Source organism: Pinus tabuliformis, chromosome 1_1, assembly GCF_031772625.1.
Source record: "Pinus tabuliformis cultivar Carrire ecotype Pingquan chromosome 1_1, CPIR1, whole genome shotgun sequence".
NCBI lineage: Eukaryota > Viridiplantae > Streptophyta > Pinopsida > Pinales > Pinaceae > Pinus > Pinus tabuliformis.
The window spans coordinates 208415755-208428233 of record NC_142297.1 but is presented as its reverse complement, the minus strand read 5'-3'; positions in this window follow the sequence as shown (position 1 = coordinate 208428233).

The following is a 12479-nucleotide window of genomic DNA, read 5'->3' as shown; positions in this document are numbered from 1 at the left end:
AACTTGACCTATCGACACTCTCATTCTATGAGCATGGTAACGCCCAAAGACCCCTGGATGCTCTCACAGGCCTGCAAGCCAGCATCTAGGGACTCTTTTTCTTAGTTCTGTGACAACGTCTGCGAGAATTAAGCCACATTTTTAGGTGCAAAGCCCAGGTCACTACCCAGAATTGAATGACATCTTTAGAAAATTAAGTTAACAAGGAAATGATAGTGCAAAAGGAATCACTTGAATGAGACCTTGACTGAACCCCTATTAGCGATGACAAACATTTCTTCAAAAATATCATGAATATGTAATCTACAGGTGTAAACAAGAGATCTGAGCATAAGCGTCTCATACTTATCTGAGAACCGCTAAGAAGCATTGATTCCTCAACACATCTACTTCCATTTCATCCATTATATCACACATACATTGTTCATTCATTTATCAATAAAAGCATGATGAGAGCCATACATAGATTCTGTCATAAGACATATAAGTAATCAGCATAATAGCAACATAAATGCCAATGAAATCACAACCATATAAACCACATATAATCCAGTATAATACTGATATAAATACAAGTAGAAATAACCTCATATTAATGATTCAAAATCCAAACTCAGGATGGGACTTCCACGTTCCACCCAACTGTAGAATGGCTGAGCGAAATCTCTCTTCATCCATTCACACTCGTGCTATATTCCAAGCATGAATGTGGGATCTCATAGAACAAATCAATCAAAAACCATCTAGGGCTCCCATAGGCCATGCACCTCAACAGGGATTCCACCTCACAGTCGGACATCACCAAAATCATCACCAATTCAATCTTTATCCAAGCCTTCTAGGGCTCCAGAGTGTTTTTCCAACCAAGGCTCCAGGACTAATAACTCAACCCACAACTCTTACCAGGCTCTAGGGCATTTGTCTAACCGAGGCTCCATGACTAGTAACTCAACCCACCAAGGGCTCCAGAGCATTTGTCCAACCAAGGCTACAAGATTAGTAAATCAACCCAAATTGTTACAAGGCTCCAGAGTGTTTTTTTAACCAAGGCTCCATGACTAATAAGTCAAACCAAACTAACAAAATATGAGAACCAACAAAAAAAAACAATAAAAATAAACCCACACCCTCCATGTCTATCTAGGAAATAACAAAGCTAGACAATCCACTTAAATCCCAGCCATCCATATATTTAATGGATCCTAAATTTAATCAATATATTAAACTTGGAAATATTGTCAAATTAAAAATAATTTTTTTATACTATAGAAAAAAGTTTTGTATCAAAAGTCTAATATTTAAATAATTTTGAAAATTTAATAAACGTGAAATAATATAATAATTTAAAAGTTTTGATAAATTTAAACTCATAAAGGGTAGTTTAAATGTTTTATAATTTGGATTTTTTTTATTAGTTATAAATTTGAGTTACATAATATAAAATGCATTATAAAAATTCTCAAGGCGGTCAATTCTATTTATGTATTTAAAAATATAATTCAAATAATTAAATAATATAATTTTATAAAAAATTATATATTAGATTTTGATAAAATTAAAAATATATAATTTTTAAATTTATATACCATAATTTTTTTTTGTTAAAATACTAAATCCATTTATATATTTTAAAATACGATTTAATCTCGACTTTTATATATATATATATATATATATATATATATATATATATAATTTTATTATTTTTAAGTAAATATTGTATATTAATTAAAAAATTAATGGACATATTAAGTCAAGGAATGGTTTGTAATTAGAAAAACTATAATAGGTTTAAGATATTAACATTTCAAAAAATTGAAAACATGTTTTTGGTACAAAAATTAAACAATGATTACATAATCAAGTTAAAAATTAAGAAATTTAGAAACAAAAATATAAAGAAGCATTGAAAGTATGTTTTTGAAAAAAATTAAGAAATTTGGAAACAAAAATATAAAGAAGCATTGAAAGTATGTTTTTGAATAAAAATTAGATAGTAGATTACTAGTTAAAATTCAAGATATTTAGAAATAAAAACATAAGGAAAAGAAAGTAGTTTACTTTCTACTTAAGGAAAAGAAAGTAGTTGACTTTCTACCATTTAAGTTAAAAGTTATATTATGAAAATAATAGCATAAAAAAATATAATTTATATTGTTTAAATTAGTAGTAGTTAATAGGAAAATAGAATTTTATAGTTTTGTTTTAGGAAAAACTAATAAATTATGATGATGTGAAGTGGATAAATTAATTGCCTGCATAGGGATATAGACTAGTTTTGTTTTGGGAGGAACTAATAAATTATGATGATGTGAAGTGGATAAATTAATTGCTTGCATAGGGAAATAGACTGACATAAAATTTGGTGGATAGTAACCACTAATAATGCTACACATTTACAATTTTACTAATGGTGAGAAGTAATTCTTGGTAAATATATTTATTTACATTTTTTCTTATCCAATTTTTTTTCAAAGACATGCTTAAATTATTCTTGGAATTAATTGATGGTAAATATGTTAATTTATTCAAAGCCCATAATAAAATATAACTACACAAATATGTGAAAATAATACATGAGTATTCCAAGCATATCCATAAACTATAGCATATCCACATAGCATTATTTTGTGCAAAACCTAATAAAAACTTCATATTATAACTCAATCAAATATTTGTAAACTGGTTTTTTTCATAATATTGAAAAATACTTATTTAAATTTCAAAGTTAACATTATAAATTGCAAATTAATAGTGTTATAAGAAATGTTTTAGGTGATAATCACATCAAAATTCATTTATCTACGGGTTTCGAACCAGCAAGTGCGGTTCATTTTGACCACAAGATGAAGAACAAGATCCAACAAGTGTAGTTCATTGTCACAATAAGAACCAGATCATGACAGCAAATTAAATAGAAAGAGCCATTATTCAAATGGCTAGCAGCAAACAAATAAAATTGACTTGACTACAACGAAATTTAACTAGACCAAGAATTAGGAGTAAGTTCATTAATCGATTAATTAATTAATTAGTTAATTTGTTAAATTTAATCATTTTTATTTAAACCAAATACAATTAAATATATTCTTAACTAAAATTATTCATGAGCCTCAAATAGTCAACAATAAAATAATAATTATTTAATTTTCAACGCTAAACATTATACATTGCAAAATAATATTAATACAAATTCTAATGAATTGATAGAATGCTGTATAACTAAAAAACCAATATTTCCAAATTGAGCCATAAATATGCCAAAATTAAATCGAAACAGATTTCCACTTATATTGAGCCAGGGGGCAGTGCTATCCGGCTGTGAGCATAAACTACCCAGGGTATTAATGGCTGGATAGACAGGTAAATATGCCTTCAGTGAAACATATCTTGTGAAATACCAAATAAAATCGAATGTATCGTCTTCACAAACGAGGTTTACAATTATTTCTGCAAGTTATATAACGAAGCAAATTTGTTAGGAAGGGCTTCGCTATTTTCATAAGCAAACCGATACATTTTTATAAGTTTCAAACGATTTTAAACGCCAGCTGTCGTCTCGATAGTGTGGCGATTAGGTCAGTGATCATACAGTCTCAACGTATGGATATGAAACGAATTACTGGGAGTCGAAGAGATCAAGGAATAGTGGCTGAAACGCCTCCCGGGTCCCTGTGTGGGATTCGAAGAGATGAAATAATAGTAAATGAATGAAGCAATTAACAATATTAGGAAAGAAGCCGATTTCTTAGAGGAGGAAATGGTTGCAGCCAACATGGATCGGCTTCTGGAAACCTTCGACGGGGCTGGAGAAGCCAATATAGAGCATGCGGAAGAGGAGATGAATAACCCGGGTGCAGATACTACTAGAAACAAAGTAGAACAGCAGGTCGATTCCCGGGAAGAAAATAGAGATGTAGCCGACAGAAACGCAGAGGCCGCCAGTTCCCATGAAGAGGAACATGAAAATTTAGATGAACATGGTGAAGAAGTGGTGGAACGCTTCGTTCTCCATACTAGGTCTCCTGTCCTGAATCGAGATTCTTCCCCTCCTCTCCCTATTTCCGACCCCCCGTCCTCTATAATTGCCAGTCCATCCAAAGGAGGACCACTGAAGCTCCCGCCGGAACGTGGAACGAAGCAGGGGAGTCCGTCGACCAAAGCACCTGTCAGCCCGAGCCGACCCGGGGAGGGCGCGATTTTGGATCCAATCAACGAGGGGGTCGAGGGGCAGGAGGTGGCAGATGGAGAGGGAGGAGAGCGAGAACAGGCCGAAGCATCGTCAGAAACCAAGAATACATGACAAACGATAAAATGTCTGAAATTTCAAATTTTATAATAATCCGTATGCATTTGTTTATTAGGGACGCTAATCGTCTTTCTTCAAAATAAAATGAGACTTTTATCATTTCATCCTGAAACTAAATCTCCTACGATTTCATTCATGGAGGTTAATGTTTGGAACAATGGGTCTCATATATATGTTTATGATTGGAACAATGGGTTTCATATATATATACATATATTCTCCATAATAAAAAGTACTTTTTAATGCTAGTAAGAATAAAATGACGCCGACATTATTTAATCTTAATAATAAAATACCATATACACAAACCTATATGCCTACAATAAGGCCTAGTACATATTGGACTATGTATATTTTTAAAATAAAAATAAAACTTTTGTAAATAAAATGTATTATAAATTATAATTTCTAAATAAAAATAAATATATATATATTTAGTTAATATTAATTAAAAATATTATAAAACATTAAGCATCTTATTTTATTTAATTTATGGTTAATATTATGATCATTATTAATATTCTGATTGAATATTTTAGTTTGGTTATTAGCTATGATTGAGTATTTCACTTTTATTATGATTGAATGTAATTTTATATAACACCTTTTTTAATCATGGAACCACGGATAAGATTGCTAAGATCCTAAGAATATGAAAGGTTTTTATATAGTCTCAAGTTGGTGAAATTGGCTGCTAAATAAATTAGACGATTAATGAGTATGCACTCAGAGGATTAATGAGCATGCAGTCGAAATCAAACATGAGAGGACTCGCTCCTCAACCTTGGTAGAACATGTGGATGAATAGAACACCACATATGCATTGAACATGTGGATAAACAAAACACCACATCTACATTTAAGACAGGCGGGTCATTACTAGCATGGATCATTGTCATTGTCGTAAGTTTAGCGAGGGTATAGAAATTGAAAGAAGGCCAAACAATTTGAATAAGAACAATAGTTGGAAAATTAGCAATTTTTGGATACATGTCATTCTTGTTAGAAAGGCGGAGGAGACAAAGCATGAATCACACAAAACACGAGTTGCTGCTCTTCTATTGATCACACAAAACATGATGGTTATAGTGAACTCAGTGAAGGGTATTTAAACCTTTTCGACTAAACACGCGCCTAAAATATCTTGACATGCAACTACATGCAATCACACACTCAAAGTCGTCTATCAGTTAACTCGACTTAACTCAACACTCAATCACTAAGTTAACTAACTCTCTATGTTTAGCCAAATCCACATGGAGGAGTAATTATCTTATTTTAACACTCCCCCTTAATTACGACTGCTAACTACAACATGACTCATGACAACTCAAACATGCGTGCTCGTCTATGTCTCAGCTAAGCTTACAACACCCAAGTTTCTTCTATGAAACTCAAACACATATTGTGCTAATGACTTAGTAAATATATCAACTAATTGATCACTAGATTTACAAGGCTTCAAGTGAACTTCTCCATTGCTCACAAGTTCTCTAATAAAGTGATATCTAGTATCAATATGCTTGCTCTTCTGATGAAACACACTATTCTTGGATAGTGCAATCGCTGAGGTGTCGTCACAATATATTGTTGTTGATCCTTGTTGTTTCTGCTTGAGTCAATTAAGTACTCTTGTTAACCACACTACTTGACATGTTGCTGATGTTGCTGCTACATATTTTTCTTCTACTGACGAAAGTGTCACAATGGGTTGCTTCTTAGATGCCCATGAAATCACACCTGAACCAAGGTGGAACACAAAACTAGAAGTGCGCTTCCTATCATCCAAACTACCTGCAAATCGCTATCTGTGTACCTAATCAAATCCTTCTTTTTTGTTCTTGCATACTGTTATGCTTCTTAACCTGCAAAGCGAGACCCAGACATAGAAATAGCGAAGAAAAGATACCGAGACATAAAATATGCAAAGAAAATATACCCAGAGCACAGAATAGCAAAGATTTTATTATCCAGAGAGAAATGTTCACAGGCCTCTTCGAGGGGGCAACCTCCAATAGAGCAGAGCTCGATTACAAAACAAGACACAATGCTCCTCGCAGGGAGTCTCTATCCTTTATATATGACTCATACATGCAATATCTATCTAATACTACCGCCCATTTGCAACTAACTGTGGTCCCATCATTAACTGCGGGTTAACCACTTACAATTATTAATATGGGCTTTATTGACTCTAACTAATACTACCGCCCATTTGCAACTAACTGTGGTCCCGACATTAACTGCGGGTTAACCACTTACAATTATTAATATGGGCTTTATTGACTCTTGACTATGACGTGATCCCATGACATAAATAAGGGGGTTAGGGTGGGACCCTAACATGCCCTCCCCCTTAAGACTAGCCTTGTCCTCAAGGATGAAGCTGCGGAAACTGCTGAAGAATAGCAGCTGGTTCCCAAGTTGCATCTTCCGGCGAGGTGTCTTTCCATTTGACTAGGACCTCCTTAATCACGCGGCCACGCAGGTGCTTGTCTCGTGTGTCTAGAACCTGTTCAGGTTGAAGCCATATTGATCCTTCTTCATCCAATTCAGGTAGACTGGTTTGAATTCGGAAATTGTTCCCAATCACTTTCTTGAGGCACGATACATGGAAAACTGGATGGATTTTTGTTGTAGGTGGCAAAGCCAGCTTGTAAGCCACTTCTCCAATGCGCTGAAGTACTTGATATGGTCCGTAGAATTTTGGAGAGAGCTTTTGACAGCCCTTGTCTTTGAGTGAGGTCTGCTTATATGGTTGCAGCTTCAAGAAGACCTGATCCCCTTCTTGAAATTGGCGCTCTGAGCGATGTTGGTCAGCCTGTTGCTTCATACGGTTCTGAGCTTGATGAAGATTCTCGCGCAAGTGTGCCAACATGGTTGCACGGTGTTGTAAGAGTTGATCCACTGCTTGTACTTTGGAGCACCCCGTTAGGTAAGAAGTAGGGGACGGCGGAAGTTGTCCATAGACTGCTTCATAGGGAGTCATTTTGGTGGTGGCATGATAGTTGGTGTTGTACCACCATTCCGCCAGAGGTAGCCACTGTGCCCAAAGGTGTTGTTTTTCTGAAGTGAAACACCTAAGGTAGGTTTCTAGACATTTGTTGACTGCTTCGGTTTGACCATCTGTTTGTGGATGATATGAGGTACTGAGTTTGAGTTGAGTGCCTTGTATTCTGAAGAGCTCCTGCCAAAAATTACTGGTGAAGATTGGGTCACGGTCGGACACAATCGAAGTGGGCATGCCGTGCAATTTGAAGATTTGATCCATGAAAGTTTGAGCAACCAAAGTAGGTGTGAATGGTTGGGGTAGAGCGCAGAAATGAGCATACTTCGATAGTCGGTCTACGACCACCATGATGACTGATTTGTTCCCCGACTTTGGAAGACCTGTAATGAAATCCATGGAGACCTCCATCCAAATTGATGCCGGAATGGGCAATGGTTGTAATGTGCCTGGTGTGTTGACTGTTTCCCCCTTGTGGCGTTGACAGACGTCACATTCTGCTACAAAAGTAAGGATGTCCTGTTTCATGCCAGTCCAAAAAAATGATCGTCTGGTGCGAGCGTATGTCTTCTGAAAGCGCGAATGTCCTGCACTGGGGGAGGAGTGCAATTCTGCCAAAATGCGACTTTTGAGGGTGGAGGTTGGTGATATGACGACTCTGTCCTTGTAGCGAAGAATATCATTCTGCCACGAGTAGCCTTTGCTGGAATTAGGATCTGCCTGTAATTGAGAAATGAGTTGGGAGAGCTCAGGATGCGAAAACCATTCCCCGCGAGCCTCTTTAATCCAGTCTGGAATGGGGAGGGATATTGCGAGCAGAGTACTTTCCTCCTCAAATTGGCGTGACAATGCATCTGCTACCTTGTTGTCTTTCCCTTTCTTGTAAATGATCTCATAATCATAACCCAGCATTTTGGCTAACCATTTATTTTGTTGGGGGGAAGATAGGCGTTGCTCCAAAAAATATTTGAGACTGTGATGATCTGTGCGGATTTGGAAACGTCGCCCCAACAAGTAAGGTCGCCAGGTCTCCACTGCATGTAAGATGGCCATCATTTCCTTCTCATAGGTAGATTGGCCCAAGTTCTTCCCACTTAGTTGTTGGCTGGTGAAGGCCAATGGTCGCCCTTCCTGCATTAATACTGCTCCAATACCTGTTCCCGAAGCATCAGATTCGATGACAAATGTTTTGGTGAAGTCCGGTAGTGCTAAGACCGGAGTGGAACACATAGCGGTTTTGAGAGCGGTAAATGCCTGTTGTGCCTCGTCGTTCCAGAAGAAAGAATTTTTCTTGAGAAGTTGCGTCAGGGGCTTTGCTATGCGGCCATAGTTGCGGACAAATTTACGATAATAGCCTGTGAGACCCAGAAATCCTCTCAAGCTTTTCAAGGTCTTGGGTTGAGGCCATTCTTGCATTGCCTGAATCTTTTTGGGATCAACCTTGACACCTTCACGGCCCACAATGTGGCCTAAATACTCAACTTCTTCCCTGCCAAACGCACACTTAGACATTTTGACAAATAATTTATGCTTGCAGAGCAGTTGCAAGAGGATATCCACATGCTTAAGATGTGCCGCCCAAGTGCCACTATAGATGAGGATGTCATCGAAGAAGACCAGGACAAATTTTCTGAGATATGGTTTGAGGAGGTGATTCATAAGGCTCTGAAAAGTGGAGGGGGCATTACGGAGACCAAATGGCATGACCAAGAACTCATAATGGCCTTCATGAGTTCTGAAAGCTGTCTTGGGAATGTCCACTTCCTTCATGCGAATTTGGTGGTAGCCTGAGCGAAGATCCAATTTAGTGAAGAATTGAGCCCCATTGAGTTCGTCCAGCAAATCGTCAACCACTGGGATGGGAAATTTATCTTTGACTGTTAACTTATTGAGGGCCCTGAAGTCTGGACACATCCGCCACTCCCCATCTTTCTTGAGGACCATGACGACTGGAGATGAGTAAGGACTAATACTGGGACGAATGACACCTGCTTCCAACAATTCCTTGATGATTTTTTCTATTTCATTCTTTTGGGTGAACGGATGTCTGTATGGCCGCACATTTGGGGGTTGGGCCCCTGGGACCAATGTGATGTTATGATCATGTTCCCCTCGCGAAGGTGGAAGTTCATGAGGTTTGTCAAAGACCGTCCGATGTTTATTCAAAATTTGTTGCATCTCAGGATGAATTGGCGCAGACATGGTATCTACTACCTGGATGGCATTAAATTGAGCTACTACTCCATGATGGCCCTTTTTTAACAATTTTTCCATACGATGCGAGCTTATGATAGAAGGGGCTCCTGCTTGTAGCCCACGGAGGGTATGTGTGTAGTCGTTCTGCTTAAAACTCATATATAACTCCTGGAAATCCATTGTGATTGGCCCAAGAGTGCGGAGCCATTCCGCCCCTAGGACAATGTCGCAGCCCCCCATGTGTATTGCAAACATGTGGGTTTTCAATTGATAATCCCCCATTTGAATTTTGACATTTTCACAGCGACCTTCACATTTCATTGTGCCTCCATCTGCAATCTGGACTTGGAAGTTAGAAACTGCTCGTACATAACAATGCGCTGCTTCAGCGATCTTTTGGTGGATGAAATTATGGGTACTTCCACTATCAATCAAAACTATTACTGGCCGATGTTTAAGAAAACCCCTGATTTTAAGAGTTTGAGGGGAAGAGATTCCAGCTAATGCATGCAGCGAAATCATTGGTTCATCAGATATCATCTCCTGTTGGTTATCTTCTTCGGTTGCCTCTGGTTCCTCAAGGGGTGGATCTTCCTCGGTGGAGCTGTATTCAGTGGCATCGATTTGAAAAAACTTGTGCTCTTTGCATTTATGACCCGGGGAGTATTTTTCATCACAGTAGTAACATAGTCCTTGCCTCCTTCTTTCGGCCATTTCTGCAGGTGACACCTTTTGAATCTTGAGTGTTTGGGTCATATTGGGAGCCTGTGAGGGACGACCTTTAGCGGAAAAGTTGAGGCGGTTGGATTGAGCTGCTAATGCCCGTTCCACCTTACGGGCTACCTGGCAAGCCTCGTTCCATGTGGGGGGGTGGTGGAGTATAACCTGAGCTTTGATGGCTTCTTTAAGACCGCTGATAAAGCATTCCATGTAGAATTCATCTGTGAGAGCCTTAGTGCGGAATGCTAAGGCTTCAAAAGCGGTAATATATTCATCCACTGTACCCGTCTGTCGGAGCTTAGTCAGACGCCCCAAGAAAGAGTCTTCCTGTTCAAAGCGATTTCGTAGAGCTTTGGTAAATTGGCCCCAATTCCGAAATTGTCCATTGCATCGCTGATACCATTCCTTCCATTCCCATCGTTCACTGTCCAAGTACATGGTGCCCACCATAAGCTTAGACCCCTCATCTACGATATGATTAAATTGAAAATACTGCTCCATTTGTGCTAGCCATGCTGACGTGTGAGACCCGTCAAATTTATGCATATCCAACTTGGGAGGTCTCTGATTGGGTGGTGGGTGGGTGTGCCATATGTGAGGAGAGTGGCTAGATTCCCCCTCAGGGTATTCATGGCCCTTATACTCCTCCTCGTGGGCTGGCATCTTGCCCTTGTCTGTTAGGAGGCCCTCTAATCCTTTGAGAAGAGTTTGCATCTGTGCCATCGTAGAGTTGATGAGGTGCACCTCTTCTTCTAGTTTGTCCATCCTTTCAGCGGCCATTGCTTGAGCGCGAGTTTCTACCATACACTCGGCTGACGAAAATTTGGGACCGCCGAAAAATTTTTACTAAGAATTGAATGGTACCACCTTGCTTAGCTCGTCGTCCTGATTCTGATGGGCTAGGTCACCAATAAACACCCTGGCAGATCCCAGACTCTTTTCTTCTTCTTTTTTTTTTTTTTTTTTTTGGAAAACTCCTAACGGAGTTTTACTCCTTTCTGATCAATACTGCAGTCACCAAATCCTCAAAATGTCAATGCCACCAAAAGTCCTGCGAAAATCATATGCAGGTACAGGAACCCTTCGCAACTACTCCGATCTGATGGATCTGAGATATCTAAATGGTGGAACACTGCTGCTGCTGATCTGAAATATCCAATCTGGTGGATCTAAGAGATCTGAATGGTTGAACAACTGCCGCTCCTGACTGGAATAGATGATGTGTGATCCCCCAATAGAAAAGGGAACTATGGTCTTGGGGAGTGTCAGGTGCTACAGATCGCAATATACATAAGGGTCTGACAGTAGTACTCGGCCCAATGTTTCAGGGCTCTAACTAAGGAGGATCGACCGTACCCTTAGCCGTACAACCCGACTACCCTATCGTACGGGCGAGTAATCTCTCCGAGTGCTGTTCTCGGTGTACTGTAGCAACAAGACGGCCGAAGTTTTATCTATGGCGAGGTTTCAAGGGAGCTAGGGGGCTTCCTATATACCCAGAGGGTACGTGGAAGACAGTCCGTGCGCGGTTCTGTCTAATGCGCTACTACTCGAAGGGGTACCCACAGGGGTTACAAGGGAGTCCAACAGACGTGACCACCTCTTGTATTTCCTGCGTGCATGCCTCCCCAAATCCGCAGGTTTATGCGCTTAACGACAGATCCCGTGGTTTAAAGACGCCGGAACACGTCTCTAGCCTAAAAAAATTTTGCTAAAATTTGGAGATCCCACCGAGCCCTGGAAAGTGCTCTGATACCACTTGTTATGCTTCTTAACCTGCAAAGCGAGACCCAGACATAGAAATAGCGAAGAAAAGATACCGAGACATAAAATATGCGAAGAAAATATACCCAGAGCACAGAATAGCAAAGATTTTATTATCCAGAGAGAAATGTTCACAGGCCTCTTCGAGGGGGCAACCTCCAATAGAGCAGAGCTCGATTACAAAACAAGACACAATGCTCCTCGCAGGGAGTCTCTATCCTTTATATATGACTCATACATGCAATATCTATCTAATACTACCGCCCATTTGCAACTAACTGTGGTCCCATCATTAACTGCGGGTTAACCACTTACAATTATTAATATGGGCTTTATTGACTCTAACTAATACTACCGCCCATTTGCAACTAACTGTGGTCCCGACATTAACTGCGGGTTAACCACTTACAATTATTAATATGGGCTTTATTGACTCTTGACTGTGACGTGATCCCATGACATAAATAAGGGGGTTAGGGTGGG